Raw genomic sequence first — 12,832 nt, forward strand, 5'->3', positions numbered from 1 at the left:
CCAGGATGGTCTCGATCTCTTGACCTCATGATCCACCCTCCTCGGACTCCCAAAGTGCTGGGATTACAGGCTTGAGCCACCATGCCCCATTTCACTTATTTTTGACACAGGCTTTCACTCTGTCACCCAGGCTGGAATGAAATGTGCCATCTCGGCTCACTGCAACATCCCCCTCTCGGGGCTCAGCAATCCTCCCACCGCAGCCTCCCAAGCGGCTGGGACCACAGGTGGGAGCCACCACACCCAGCTAATCTTAATTTTTTGTAGAGATAGGGTTTTGTTATGGAACCCAGGCTAGTCTCAAATGCAGGAGCTCAAGCGATCCAGCCAGTCGGCCTCCAAAGTGCTGAGATTACAGGTGTGAACAACTGTAACTGGCAAAACCCAGACCTTAAGTAAGTATAAAGAATATCAGCCGGGCGCGGTGGCTCAAGCCTGTAATCCCAGCACTTTGGGAGGCCGAGGCGGGTGGATCACGAGGTCGAGAGATCGAGACCATCCTGGTCAACATGGTGAAACCCCGTCTCTACTAAAAATACAAAAAATTAGCTGGGCATGGTGGCACGTGCCTGTAATTCCAGCTACTCAGGAGGCTGAGGCAGGAGAATTGCCTGAACCCAGGAGGCGGAGGTTGCGGTGAGCCGAGATCGTGCCATTGCACTCCAGCCTGGGTAACAAGAGTGAAACTCCATCTCAAAAAAAAAAAAAAAAAAGAATATCTTGCGTGTTAAGATTGCTACTGATTTACTGATTTCTGTCACAACCCTAGCGGTGTAAACTTAAAAAGCTTGCTTGAGAAAATACACAGGTTAATGAGGTAAATTATCTGAGATAAAAAATATGGACAGACTACTGTTGAGACTTTCCATACTAAACTTAGGCTGTCCGCATTTTTTATCTCAGATAATTTATCTCATTAACCTGTGTATTTTCTCAAGCAAGCTTTTTAAGCTTACCCTTCAAGTAGCTTATTTTGAAAACCATAAATCCATGTTCCCAGTTGAAAATACAGTTAATATTTTTAAAAAGGTAAAGAACACTAACACTACAAAATCCAGATTATCCCCATAGTTTTATCATCAAGAACTCTACGTAATACTTTAAAGGACGTGAAGCTCACAAACTTGATTCAGTTTCCTGGAATAAAATGTATACAACAAAATAGCAAATAAATCAACTTCTGAAAACTATAAATACAATGGAATAAAGAGATGCACATTTTAGGACTTTTTTTGGCCAAATCATACACACACAGAACACAGAGTATGTATGTGCATATACTCACGTTAGCCTGTACTCAATTGTCAGTAAAGCAAATCCCCCTCTGTATTTTTGGTGGGACAGTACTCTTTTTAATGTGAAACTGTAGTTTCATTCACTGTCGCCAAGAGAGGCGATCTCCTGACCTTGTGATCCACCCACCTCAGCCTCCCAAAGTGCTGGGATTACAGGAGTGAACCACCTCGCCCAGCCTGCCTTAAAATGCTTTTTAGAATCACTTTTCCTACAACTATTAAGGGAATCACTATCCTAGTTACATATATACACAGTCACCTATATGTTTACCATAAAAAGCAATGTGGACACTCATCTTCCACAATATCCATACCTTCGAAACAAAACTTTAGTGTAATATATGGTTTGCTGGTTATCATCAGTGAATTCTTTATTCAGTTTTCCATAAAACTAGCCTTAACAATAGAAAAATTCCAACATTTATAATTGATTATGGTAAAACCTCAAAGTTAAAAGAACTTCCACAAAGTGGTTGCTTTGTTGAAATTTTGCAAAACACTGTTACTAGAACTTATATTCCCAGTTTGAAGAGCTGAGATAGAGACATATACCCAGAACCAACATCCAGCTACTTTCAAGTGCGAAATGCAGCAGAGCCAGTTTTTTAAAAAAGCCTGTTAGCATTATACGTATAGCTAGACCTTCAGGATTTTTTGAAAGCTTATGAAGATGAGACAGGAAGGCTGTGGTGAAGGGTTGTCAAAGACGAGGAGCTGAGTCCCCTCTACCAAATGCTGGTGGCCCAATACCTGCCCTGGAGAGCCTCTGTAGTCAAGGAAGCTGAGCAAGTCCTGAACAAAGCAGCAATCAGCAGCACACTGGATCCCCAAGTGTGAGGGCAGAATGAAGCTGGTGACTGCAGGGCCAAAGAGGAAGGTATAAACACACAGCATTTGTTTATGGTGGAGTAACTAGTAAGATTTGGTAGATCACTGAATATGGACAAACAAAAAAAGTCAAGTCAGACACACAAATATTTTACTTGTCTCTGATATAATGCTAGCAATAGAGACGCCGGATATGGTCTAGGGAGCAAAAAAAGAGATCAGGATGGGGAAAGCCAAGTTGGAAGTAGGGGCAGGTTCATCAGATGGAAAAGCCCTGAGGGCTATTAGCAGGACTGGAAGGCACTCAGCTGAAGTTGCTGAGAATCGCTTAGCCTGAATAAAACTGAGAATCCCCAAAGCAAAACAGACTAGAAGAGAGGATCAAGTTAAAGCTATCTCCTGAGTGCTCCTGAAGAGTTAGAAAAGATAAGATGAACTAGAACAGCAAATATTCTACACGGAACCCTAACTTCAAGAGGTCGCCCAAGAAAAAAGAAGGGTAACCTGGTCCACCAGGCTTGGAAATGGGTAACGTGGCCTTTCGTCAGAAGGGGCCAAACACTCTGGAGAACAGACCTGGTGATGTTTCCCAAATTAATCTAACGCAAGACCATCATGAGAACAGCGTCCACCCTCTGGAAATCATGAATTCAAAATGCAAGAAACCAATCTATTAAATCAAGTACAAATCTAAGAGAGCCTTCAAGAGAAGTACTGAGATGCTTTTAAAACCAGAAAGTTTTACATTTTTAAGGAAAAAATGTGAAACAACTTTGTAGTTAAACCATTGTTGTACAGGTTTAAGAAGCATTCTCCATGGACACAGCGAGGGGAACAACACCCACTGGGGCCTGTCGGGGAAGGGATGGGGGAGAGCATCAGGCAACAGAGCTAATGCGTGCCGGGCTCAACACCAAGGTGATGAGTTGACGGGTGCAGCGAACCACCATGGCACACATTTACCTATGCAACAAACCTGCTTATGTAACCCTGGAACTAAAATAATTTAAAAAAATAATAAAAAACTGTTCTCAACATGACACCACCAATAAGATGTAAATCACACAGGCTTTGATTTTGTTGTCTCCCATATGCCTTAATTTTTTTTTTTTGAGACAGAGTTTCAACCTGTTGCCCAGGCTGGAGTGTGGTGGTGCGATCTCGGCTCAATGCAACCTCCACCTCCTGCATTCAAGCAATTCTCCTGCCTCAGCCTCCTGAATAGCTGGGATTACAGGTGTGCGCCACCATGTGCAGCTAATTGTTTGTATTTTTAGTAGAGACAGCGTTTCACGGTGTTAGCCAGGATGGTCTCGATCTCCTGACCTTGCGATCCACCCACCTCAGCCTCCCAAAGTGCTGGGATTACAGGCGTGAGCCACCTTGCCCAGCCTGCCTTAAAATTTTTGTTAATGTGATTCCTCCAATAGTATTCAGGATTTAAACAAGGACTAGAATGAAGCAAAAATTATTCCTACACACTAAACTTATAACCACAATCATTAGGATCCTGGCCTCTATGGCATGTCTCACACTGTACTACAAAGAACCACAAGTATTTTCAGGTGCTCGTCAGTGCTCTACCAAAGAGAAAAAAATGAACACATCCATTCACTCCGTATCAAATCTCTACTGCAAGGCACCTTATTTTCCACATTCTATGATTTTAAAATCAGTATGTGTCTGACAAAACATGTTCTTTAATATGGTAGGAGAGTTTTCTTCCTTCAAAGGTAATTTCTTATTAAATTAGGGGTGTGTCTTTTAATACATATGAACATATGTATATATACATATATCTCCCTATAAGAACAGTAAAGCACATTAAGATTGTAAAGGCCCTTCAATATGCCACCTGGCATCTCCTAAGTTTATTTATAGAGCTTCCCTCCCATTCCCATACCTTACATGTCACAGAACACAGATAGGCAAATAAAAATCCTGAAAATGCGGTAACAAGTAGAGTGGTAAAGTGAAGCTCCATTGTAAAAATAACAGTGACCAAAACAAACAAAACCTTCACAATGTCATTAAGTGAGCACACATACAATGTTTCACCTGTCAAGCCCCTGCTAAACTGCTGACATTAAACACACACACACACACACACACACACACACACACACACACCCCTATCCCTGCATAGGGCAAAGTCCCCTATACACAGAACATGTAACAAAGGCATCACTGAAGAGCCAATTCCAGTATGTGTCCTCAGCATTCCTAATGCTTCTTCCCTCTGTGTGTTTTGGGTCCCCTGTTGGTAGGACCTACTCTACATAGGTGCCCAAGTAGCCTTTCATCAACACATCAAATAGGAGACACTCTAATTTCAGTAGTCTCTACTTGATGATTGATGTAATACATTCTTTTTTTTTTTTTGAGACGGAGTTTCGCTCTTTTGAGACATTTGTTACCCAGGCTGGAGTGCAATGGCGCAATCTCGGCTCACTGCAACCTCCGCCTCCTGGGCTCAGGCAATTCTCCTGCCTCAGCCTCCTAAGTAGCTGGGATTACAGGCACGCGCCACCACGCCCAGCTAGTTTTTTTGTATTTTTAGTAGAGACGGGGTTTCACATGTTGACCAGGATGGTCTCGATCTCTCGACCTCGTGATCCACCCGCCTCGGCCTCCCAAAGTGCTGGGATTACAGGCTTGAGCCACCGCGCCCGGCCTTGATATAATACATTCTTAAATGTCAAAGTCCACCCTCAACCAGGACTGCATTAGACAGCCTTCTGTCCCATGTAAGGCATCATCAAGCAGCAGAAAGCTGAGGGCAAGCAGCGACGGAGTCACAGAGCATGCTTGGCAAAGTCTTTGCCTCACACCAAGCACTGAACACAAGTTGAGTATCCCTCATCTGAAATGCTTGGGTCCAGAAGTCTTTTGAATTTTGGATTGTCTCATCTTTTGGAAGATTTGAGGTACTTTGGGGATGGGATCCAAATCTAAAACGGGAATACAGATGTTTTGTGTACACCTTAGACCAGGCGTCCCCAAACTTTTTACACAGGGTGCCAGTTCACTGTCCCTCAGACCGTTGGAGGGCCGCCACATACTGTGCTCCTCTAACTGACCACCAATGAAAGAGGTGCCCCTTCCTGAAGTGCGGCTGGGGGGAGGGGGCGGATAGATGGCCTGTGGGGAAGGGACACGCCTGCCTTAGACACATAGCCTGAAGGCAATTTTACTTTCCCCTTGGGGAGGCCGAATAAACTGTTGTGCACTCACAAGTTGAACCATGGCCAACACATGAGGTCAGGGGTGAAATGTTCCACTTGTCACCTCATGTTGGTAACTCAGAAAGTTCTAGATTTTGGAGGATTTAGGATTTTCAAATTAGCGATGCTCAACCTGGACTAAGGGTTATTATTGCATGTAAAATAAAATGGCAAGTAAACCTTTTAAACATTTAAGATGGTAGAAGTCAGAAGAATCAGTCTGGAATTTTCCTTTTCCACCATCCCCCACACTAAAATCTCCAAGTTCCTAAATATAAGCCTGGAGTTTGGGGAGGGGGAAATGACTATTTCCCTTGTCTATTCCCTGAATTCCACTTCAGATCAAAGAGTCGGTTTATGGACACCATCTAGAATTGCAAATGTTTCCTTCCAGTCTCACCAAAGCCTCCTTTCTTCCCTTAGAAAAGGTCTGAGCGCTGCCTCCTCCCCTCCACCTGCCTTTTGACTTTTGGATGCTTATCAGGCACATGTAACTATTTTCGTATTAATTTTGACACAGTAAAGGCACCCCCCAGAACCCCCTCCAGCATTTGTATTTAGCATACATTTCTTAAATAATTGATAGTCGCCTTGGTGATTTTTCCAAGCTACAGTACCCACTGGACCAAAATATTTTTTCTGATTTTTAGCAGATTCTTATTCTTAAGCCTAATGACATTAACTTTAAACATTAATTGAAAATGCATCTACTATCATTAGGAGCTGTGAACTAGGCAAAAAAGGACAGAAAGTTCACACTAGTACCAAGAAAAAGAAACTTCCACATTAAAGACAATTCATTAGTACCTAATGTAGTGTTAAAATAAACAATCAAAACATAAATCAGTTTCATGAGATTAGGACAGTTTTGTGGAGGGCATTAAATGAGGGGACTAAAGTATTTGAAGGAATAAGATATGGGGAAACAAATGAGAAAATTAGTCCAGCAAAGGAGAACCTGGCTGCTGGAAACAGAGCCCTACAAAAGTCAGACATTTAACCCTGTGCACCAACACACAGCAAATACGTAGTGCTTTCAGCATTAAACTAAGCAGAAACGTCTTCCTTGCAAGTAGCTCCCCCCTGCTTCTGTTTTGAGATTTCTTGATTTTATAAATTAATCCACTGAATTATAAATACATGTGCACTGCAAAAAGTTGAAGGAAAAAATAAAAAAACTAAAAATAACCCACTGCTCAGAGAAATTAAAAATAATCCCACTGCTCAGAGATAATCAAGTGTTAACATTTTGGTTTTCATCTTTTTAAAAAATACATATACTCACACACCAAACAAAATTTTAGATATTACTTACATATGTTGTTTTATAAAGTTATATTATTTTATCATTAATACTGGCTAATGTTCATTAAATACAGTATTATGGAAGTTGAAAGATTGATCTAAATGCTGAAATAGGGCCAGGTACGCTGGCTCCTTCCTTTAATCCCAGCACTTTGGGAGGCCGAGGCAGGTAGATCACGAAGTCAGGAGTTCAAGACCAGTCTAGCCAAGATGGTGAAACCCTGTCTCTACTAAAAATACAAAAATTAGCCGGGTGTGGTGGCTTGTGCCTGTAGTCCCAGCTACTTGAGAGGCTGAGGCAGAGAACTGCTTGAACCCAGGAGGGGGAGATTTCAGTCAGCTGAGATAGGGCCACTGCACTCCAGCGTGGGTGACAGAGGATTCCGTCTCAAAATAATAATAATAAATAAATGCTAAAATAATCATCCTTAATACAGCAAAAAAAAAAAAAAAACCAAAAACAGAAAACACATGCTTGTTAAGAGGCTATTAGTTAAATAAAAGCATATCCTGGACAGAATATTAACGTTAGTCATTTTTTTGGTATTTTCTTAGACTAAATTCTTAGAAATGGAATGGCTATTGCAAAGTATACATATTTTATAAGCTTTTGTTACATATTTTGCTCTTTAAAATTCATATTAAATTACACTTTCTAGTAAGGTATGAGTGAGCTCATTTCTCCATGCCCTCGTGTAAGTAGCTTATTTTGTAATCTATGCTAATTTAAACAAACAAACAGTATCTCACTGATTTGCATTTCTTCAAGTACTGCTAGTGAAATTCAAAGTTTTTTCATGTTTCCTGCTCCTCTTTTTATAAATGACCAGTTTGCCCATTTTTTTCCACGGGGGTTGGGGGTCCTCTTTGGTTATTGCTGTTCACATGCCCTCTTTTTACAGTAAGGAAAGTAAATTTGCTTCTAAGTTACAATATTTTTCTGTTTGCCATTCACCTTTTAATTCTGTTTATGGAATTTTAACACAGAAGTTGTATTACTCTAAAGTACTCAAATCTTTTCCTTTATAGTTCCTATATCTAGGCCTTCTCCATCTTGAGATTGCCATGCAGCTTTTTGGTTTCTAAATTTTTTCTTGACAAAATATTTTAAAAGCACCTGTTTACCTCCCTAAAATGGCAGCCATTTTTACTACTTTAAATGTCTTCATTAGTACACACACACTTTATACATATCTTAAATGGCTGCACCCATTTCATACAATCTCCTTTCCAAAGTAGTTTCTGACACAGGGCTTTAAAAAAAATTGCAGCTTGTTAGATTTGAACTGTCTTGAACGGTTTTACAAATTTTTGCAAGGCCAATGAGTCATAACATCACACCCAATTTAACAATAGCCCCAAAGTTCCAGAACTGTTCATGTCTATGCTATCAGTGCCCAATTACTCTCCCACAATGTTACTAAAAGACCAGGAAGAATAAGCTCATTCTTAGTAGCAGATCACAGTTCTGCATAATGAATTCTGCCCTAATGATCAGATATCAGTCTTTAAAGCTTTTCACTTTAGTCTCTTCTAGTCTTCTTCCACCTTTTATAAACCAGTCAAACACTCAGGGAACATATGGTTAAAAGCCTGAGCTCTGGAGTTAGCCAGGCTTCACCATCTTCCTAGCCCTGACCTTCACCGCTCAGTCTCAGCTTCTTCACCTGTATTCTGTAAAGTGGGTTAAACCATAGTGACTACATTTCAGAGGGCACTGTAAGGATTTCCAGTGGAAGGATGTACGTGAATGTTGACACATGCAGTACACTAGTCACTGGGGACAGATGCTATCACAGCCTCCCTGTCCCAAAGGAGGTCAGTTTGGTGGGAGAAACCACCAAGTACAATCAAAAGGTTAAATATTGTGATAGTGACAAAGGCAGGACACCACGGGAACCCAGGGAAGGCTCCTAACCCAGACCAGGACATCAGGGCCGGCTTTCCAGAGATGGTGATGTGTGAGCCATCAGTGAAAGAAAAGGCAAAGAGTCACATCTTGAATGGAACTGCAACAGCAGCGAAGCATGCGGTGAACACTAGGAAGGGCAGAACAGTGCTTACTTGGTCCAAGTTTCCCAAGGGAAAAAATATACGTCAAACTTTGGCTTCACAACCTTGCTTTTCTAACATGAATACAATACTTGATGTTCTTTGAGACTGTTTTTTCCAAAATGCTGTTAATGTTCAAAGCTGTGGCATTCCCATGGAATCCACATACTTTGAGGGCCTAAGGAAATCAACAGCGTCAATTAAAAAACCATCTCATTTCACAAATGAGGAAATGTAGGCCCTGCAAAGGTAAGCTTGAACTAGACTCCATGTCTTCTCTCACAATCAAGACGCTCTATACCTAAGCAAAAATAAATGACATCTCTCTCCATCACAGAATTTTTAGAAGTGAAATACCTCCATGTATGAATAAAAAACTTAAGTCATTAAATGTTATAATCCTGTTTATAGTGTGCTTACTCAATGTTCATTTTATAAACAGGAAACTTCCTATAAAGAGGAAATTATGTCCTCAGTAGTAAACATAAAGCTTTTATCCAAATTGGATCTATTTTTCATTTAATGTTCATTTTTTTATTGGTAAAACAAACACAGACTGAAAAATTACCAGATATTTTTAAAAAGCAAGGCAAACTTAGAATTGGCCCTTCAAATGGTTAACTCTTTTCCCCAGACATACCTAAAAGACAAGTTCAAAATGAAGCTGACAGTCCCCAAAGACATTTTATTCCGGAATGACTCAAGGTCATGGCTTTGGGACCTACAAAGGGCTAAAACAGCAAAAACAAAACAAAACAAAACACCTTCATAAGTACTTACAGTCCTAATGTTTTTAATTTGAAGAATGGCAAGTAACAACTCCTCAATTTAATGTACATTCATTTTAATTTGCCATGCTGAAAGACAGACACGATGCCTCTGGGTATACTAGGAATGACATTCTGAGGAAAGGGCCTCAGTGACCCAGGGATGATGGTTCCTCCCACAGCAACTTCCTATCCCACTTCAGCAGAACCAAAGGGCTGGCCTCAACTACCAAACTGCTTCATTTCAAAGGCAAGGCTGGATACTCAACCTGGGGGAAAAAACCTGATCGTGTTTGATTGTGTTTCCAAAAAAAGTAAAAAAAAATCCACACCTTAAAACTAGTTTTAAGGGGAGAGAAAGCTAAAGTTTCACAACTTGTTCTCTCTTGGCACTTTCCTGGACTTCACAGGTATAGAAAACCTGGGTATTTTTCTGTTGGGGCCCTATACTAGATACTGGGGTGCTGTGGGGAGATGGGAAGTGGAGAAATGGGAAGGGAGAGTGGAAAAGGAGGGATGAGAGAATCAATTTTACTTAAGTGTGTAATAAAGCTTGCATTCTTAACCGGCTTAAGTGCAACGACTGTGTTTTCTGTAGCCAACCATCAGGGCATGTTTTCAAACGCTAAGTTAGAATTATTCCAGAAAACTCACTCATTCAAAAATAAGCAATTGAGGCACCACCATAACCAAGTTCTGTCACTCTGGAGATGCAAAAATAAACAAGGAATATCCCCTGCGCTGGAGGAATTCAGAGTCGGAAATATATGTGAAATAAGGCTGTATTGTAGTTAATTACAGCTAGAAGATAACATTCAGTAAGTGGCAAGAGTCTAATGAACTGTAATATCTAAGGAAACCATGCAGAATCAGCTCAGGCATGCGTGTCAGTCTTCTGATGTGGTACACACATTGGGAGTGGGGGGTGGGGCTGCCTGTAAGGACCTGAGCATGTGGCTCTCAGGGAGGGAAGCTTTTACAAATTGGTGAAAAACCCCAGCATATCTAAAGTTGGTTTGCTGTTTGATAAAATAGTTTTTAAAAGATGAAGCCAATGAGGAAAGAAGTTCAACGTATTTAGAAAGCAATTCAGCCATCCCTCTCAAGCTTAAGGAACACTCTCCGGAAACCTCCAAAAATGGGCATAATAGAGTTAAAGTGAGCCAGTCTTGTGTTTGCATGCTTTGGAATTTGAAATGCAATGCAACTATTTCGACTCACCATGGAAAACAACAAATAGACCCTGAAGTAAAACGTTTCTAATATCCAAAAACCTATAAACAAAGAAAAATCTCATCCCCAAATATTGTTTTCAAACAAAATGACTGGTTTTACATTTTCAGTATCATTACATACTTTACTACATAATATACTCTCCAGGATTTAAAAAAACTGGGTACATTTTCGGGTGCACCATGAAATGAAGTGCTAAACTTAAAACTGCACACACTTCTGCGAGGCGTTAGGTCCTAGAAGCTCATGGCTTGAAGTAAAAAAGGAATCTAGTTTCTCTTCTGCCGCTTCGTTAAGATTATTCCAAAAAGCGTGATCGTTTACTCCACTCAGAACTTTTGACGATTTTAATGCTACTACAGGAAAGAGCAATTACACCGAGCAAATAAATATTTCAGTAGACTGCAATTCAGTATTTGCGCACTTACCACTAACGCCTACTACGAACCAGAAGCAACCAAAAGTGACCCAGTCGGAAAAGAGAATCTTCTCTTTGGCAAAGCCGGCCAGGCAGAAAACCTTAACTTTGGGGATTCATTTCAAGCAGTGTCTACAAGCATTCCTCTCTTTCTTAATTATCTTACGACTGCGCTACACAATTATTACACGGGTGGCAGAAACAGGGGTCTTTCAGATCTTGGGGCAAAAATCGCACGAACCCCAAGCCTGGGGACCCCAAGTCCCCGCAGCCTGCGGGTGCCGGGTTACCGCCAGGGTCATGGCGCGCGCTCCCGTCGGGGCCGGGGGCGCGCCGAGGCCGCGGCGCAAGGCCCGGCCCGACTCGCGAGCGCTAGGCGGGCGCCTGGGGGCTCCGTCCGGTTTTGCCGCCGGGCTCGCATCCCTGAGCGCCTGCCCCGGCCCGCTCCCCGAGGACAACTGGGCAAAAGGGCGACTGTTACCCAATAATAGCGTCCTGCACGGTCGCAACAATGCAGGCGGGGAACCCGAGAGCCGCAGGCAGGGAACCGGAAAGCGAGAAAGCCCGGCTTGGCGGCTGCTCGTGCGCGCGAGCCCAGGGCTCACAGGAGGGCACGCGTCGGCCGGAAAGCGGCGCCGAGGAGGAGCGTGGCCGCGAGGGCGCGAAGGGGCAAGGGCGCGGGGCCCGGGGTCCCGCGGAGGTCGCCCCGCGAGGCGAGGCGCGGACGCCCGAGCCGCCCGGGGCCCCACGCCGGCCCAGCCTCCGCTGACCCAGCCCGGTCGCGACGCGGAAAGGGGCCGGCGCCAGCAGGCCGCCGCCTCTGGGCGCGATGAATCGGGCTTTTTCCCAGTGCGTAGTCCAGGCCTGGCCGCCCCGGCCCGTCCGGGGTGACTCAGGGCCCAGCCCCGCTCGCTCCCCTGCCGCCCCCGGCGTCCTCCGCCCACGAGCCCCCCGGCCCGGCCGCCATTCCGCCCGGCCGCGTTTCGGCGGCTCAGGCCTCGCCCGGCGCCTGGCTCGGCCGCCGCGGCCCGAGTCACTGCGACACCGCGGCTCGGGGCCGGGCCTGCGCCGCCGCCGCCACCTCCTTTCGGCCCCGCGGCCGCCGACACTCACCCGCATCTCCGTGGAGCCCGAAAGGCTCCCGCGACGCCTCCGCCTGGTCGCTGGGCCTGGGCCCCGGCGAAAGCCCCGTCCCGCCAAGGTCTGGCTGCGTCCCTCAGCCACCGGGGCTGCCCCGCCTGGAGCTGCGTGCGACACGGAGCCCGCCTCCGCCTCCTCCCCTGCCCGCCCGGCCCTCCTCCTCCCGCCGCCGCCGCCGCCGCCTGCACCACGCAACCTCCGCCCTCTCGCCTTCCCTCCGCGGCTCCCCGCCCTCCCGGCCTCACCGGCTCCGGCGACCGCGGGGGAGAAGCTGTTGGGGGAGGGCCGGAACGCACCGCCATCGGCGTCCGGGGCGGGGGAGCCGGGAAACCGTCGTCGCCATCGCCCCGCCAGCCCGCGACGCGGGAGGGGCCCGGAAAGCGCCCGCCCGCCCGCCGCCCCGGGGGCGCCCCTCCTGCGGCCGAGGCCCCCGCTCGCGTGGGGCGCTTCTACCTGCGAGCCCACGGCCCCTGCCCCCCGACACCCGAGCCATCCCCGACCCGGCGCGCCGGATCCTCCGCCAGGTTTTACAGCCTCCCTCGCCTTGGGGCCGCCGCGGAGGACCCGTTC

General features: G+C 45.1%; 1 protein-coding gene across 2 annotated transcripts in view; it reads right to left on the bottom strand.

Annotated features, from left to right (window-relative positions):
- The window catches only part of CUL1 (cullin 1), a 103,779-nt gene extending 91,185 nt beyond the window's left edge, over window positions 1-12,594 (bottom strand). Inside the window, exon 1 of one of the 2 annotated variants that reach the window (XM_039472738.2) lies at window positions 12,508-12,594. The gene's annotated coding sequence lies outside the window, so the exon portion shown is untranslated. Of the gene's footprint in view, window positions 1-12,235; window positions 12,413-12,507 lie in introns of those variants that run through there. The other variant, XM_039472737.2, reaches the window with a different exon arrangement.
- Window positions 12,595-12,832: the final 238 nt, after the last annotated feature.

The sequence above is a fragment of the Saimiri boliviensis genome, chromosome 10, assembly GCF_048565385.1.
Source record: "Saimiri boliviensis isolate mSaiBol1 chromosome 10, mSaiBol1.pri, whole genome shotgun sequence".
Lineage (NCBI taxonomy): Eukaryota > Metazoa > Chordata > Mammalia > Primates > Cebidae > Saimiri > Saimiri boliviensis.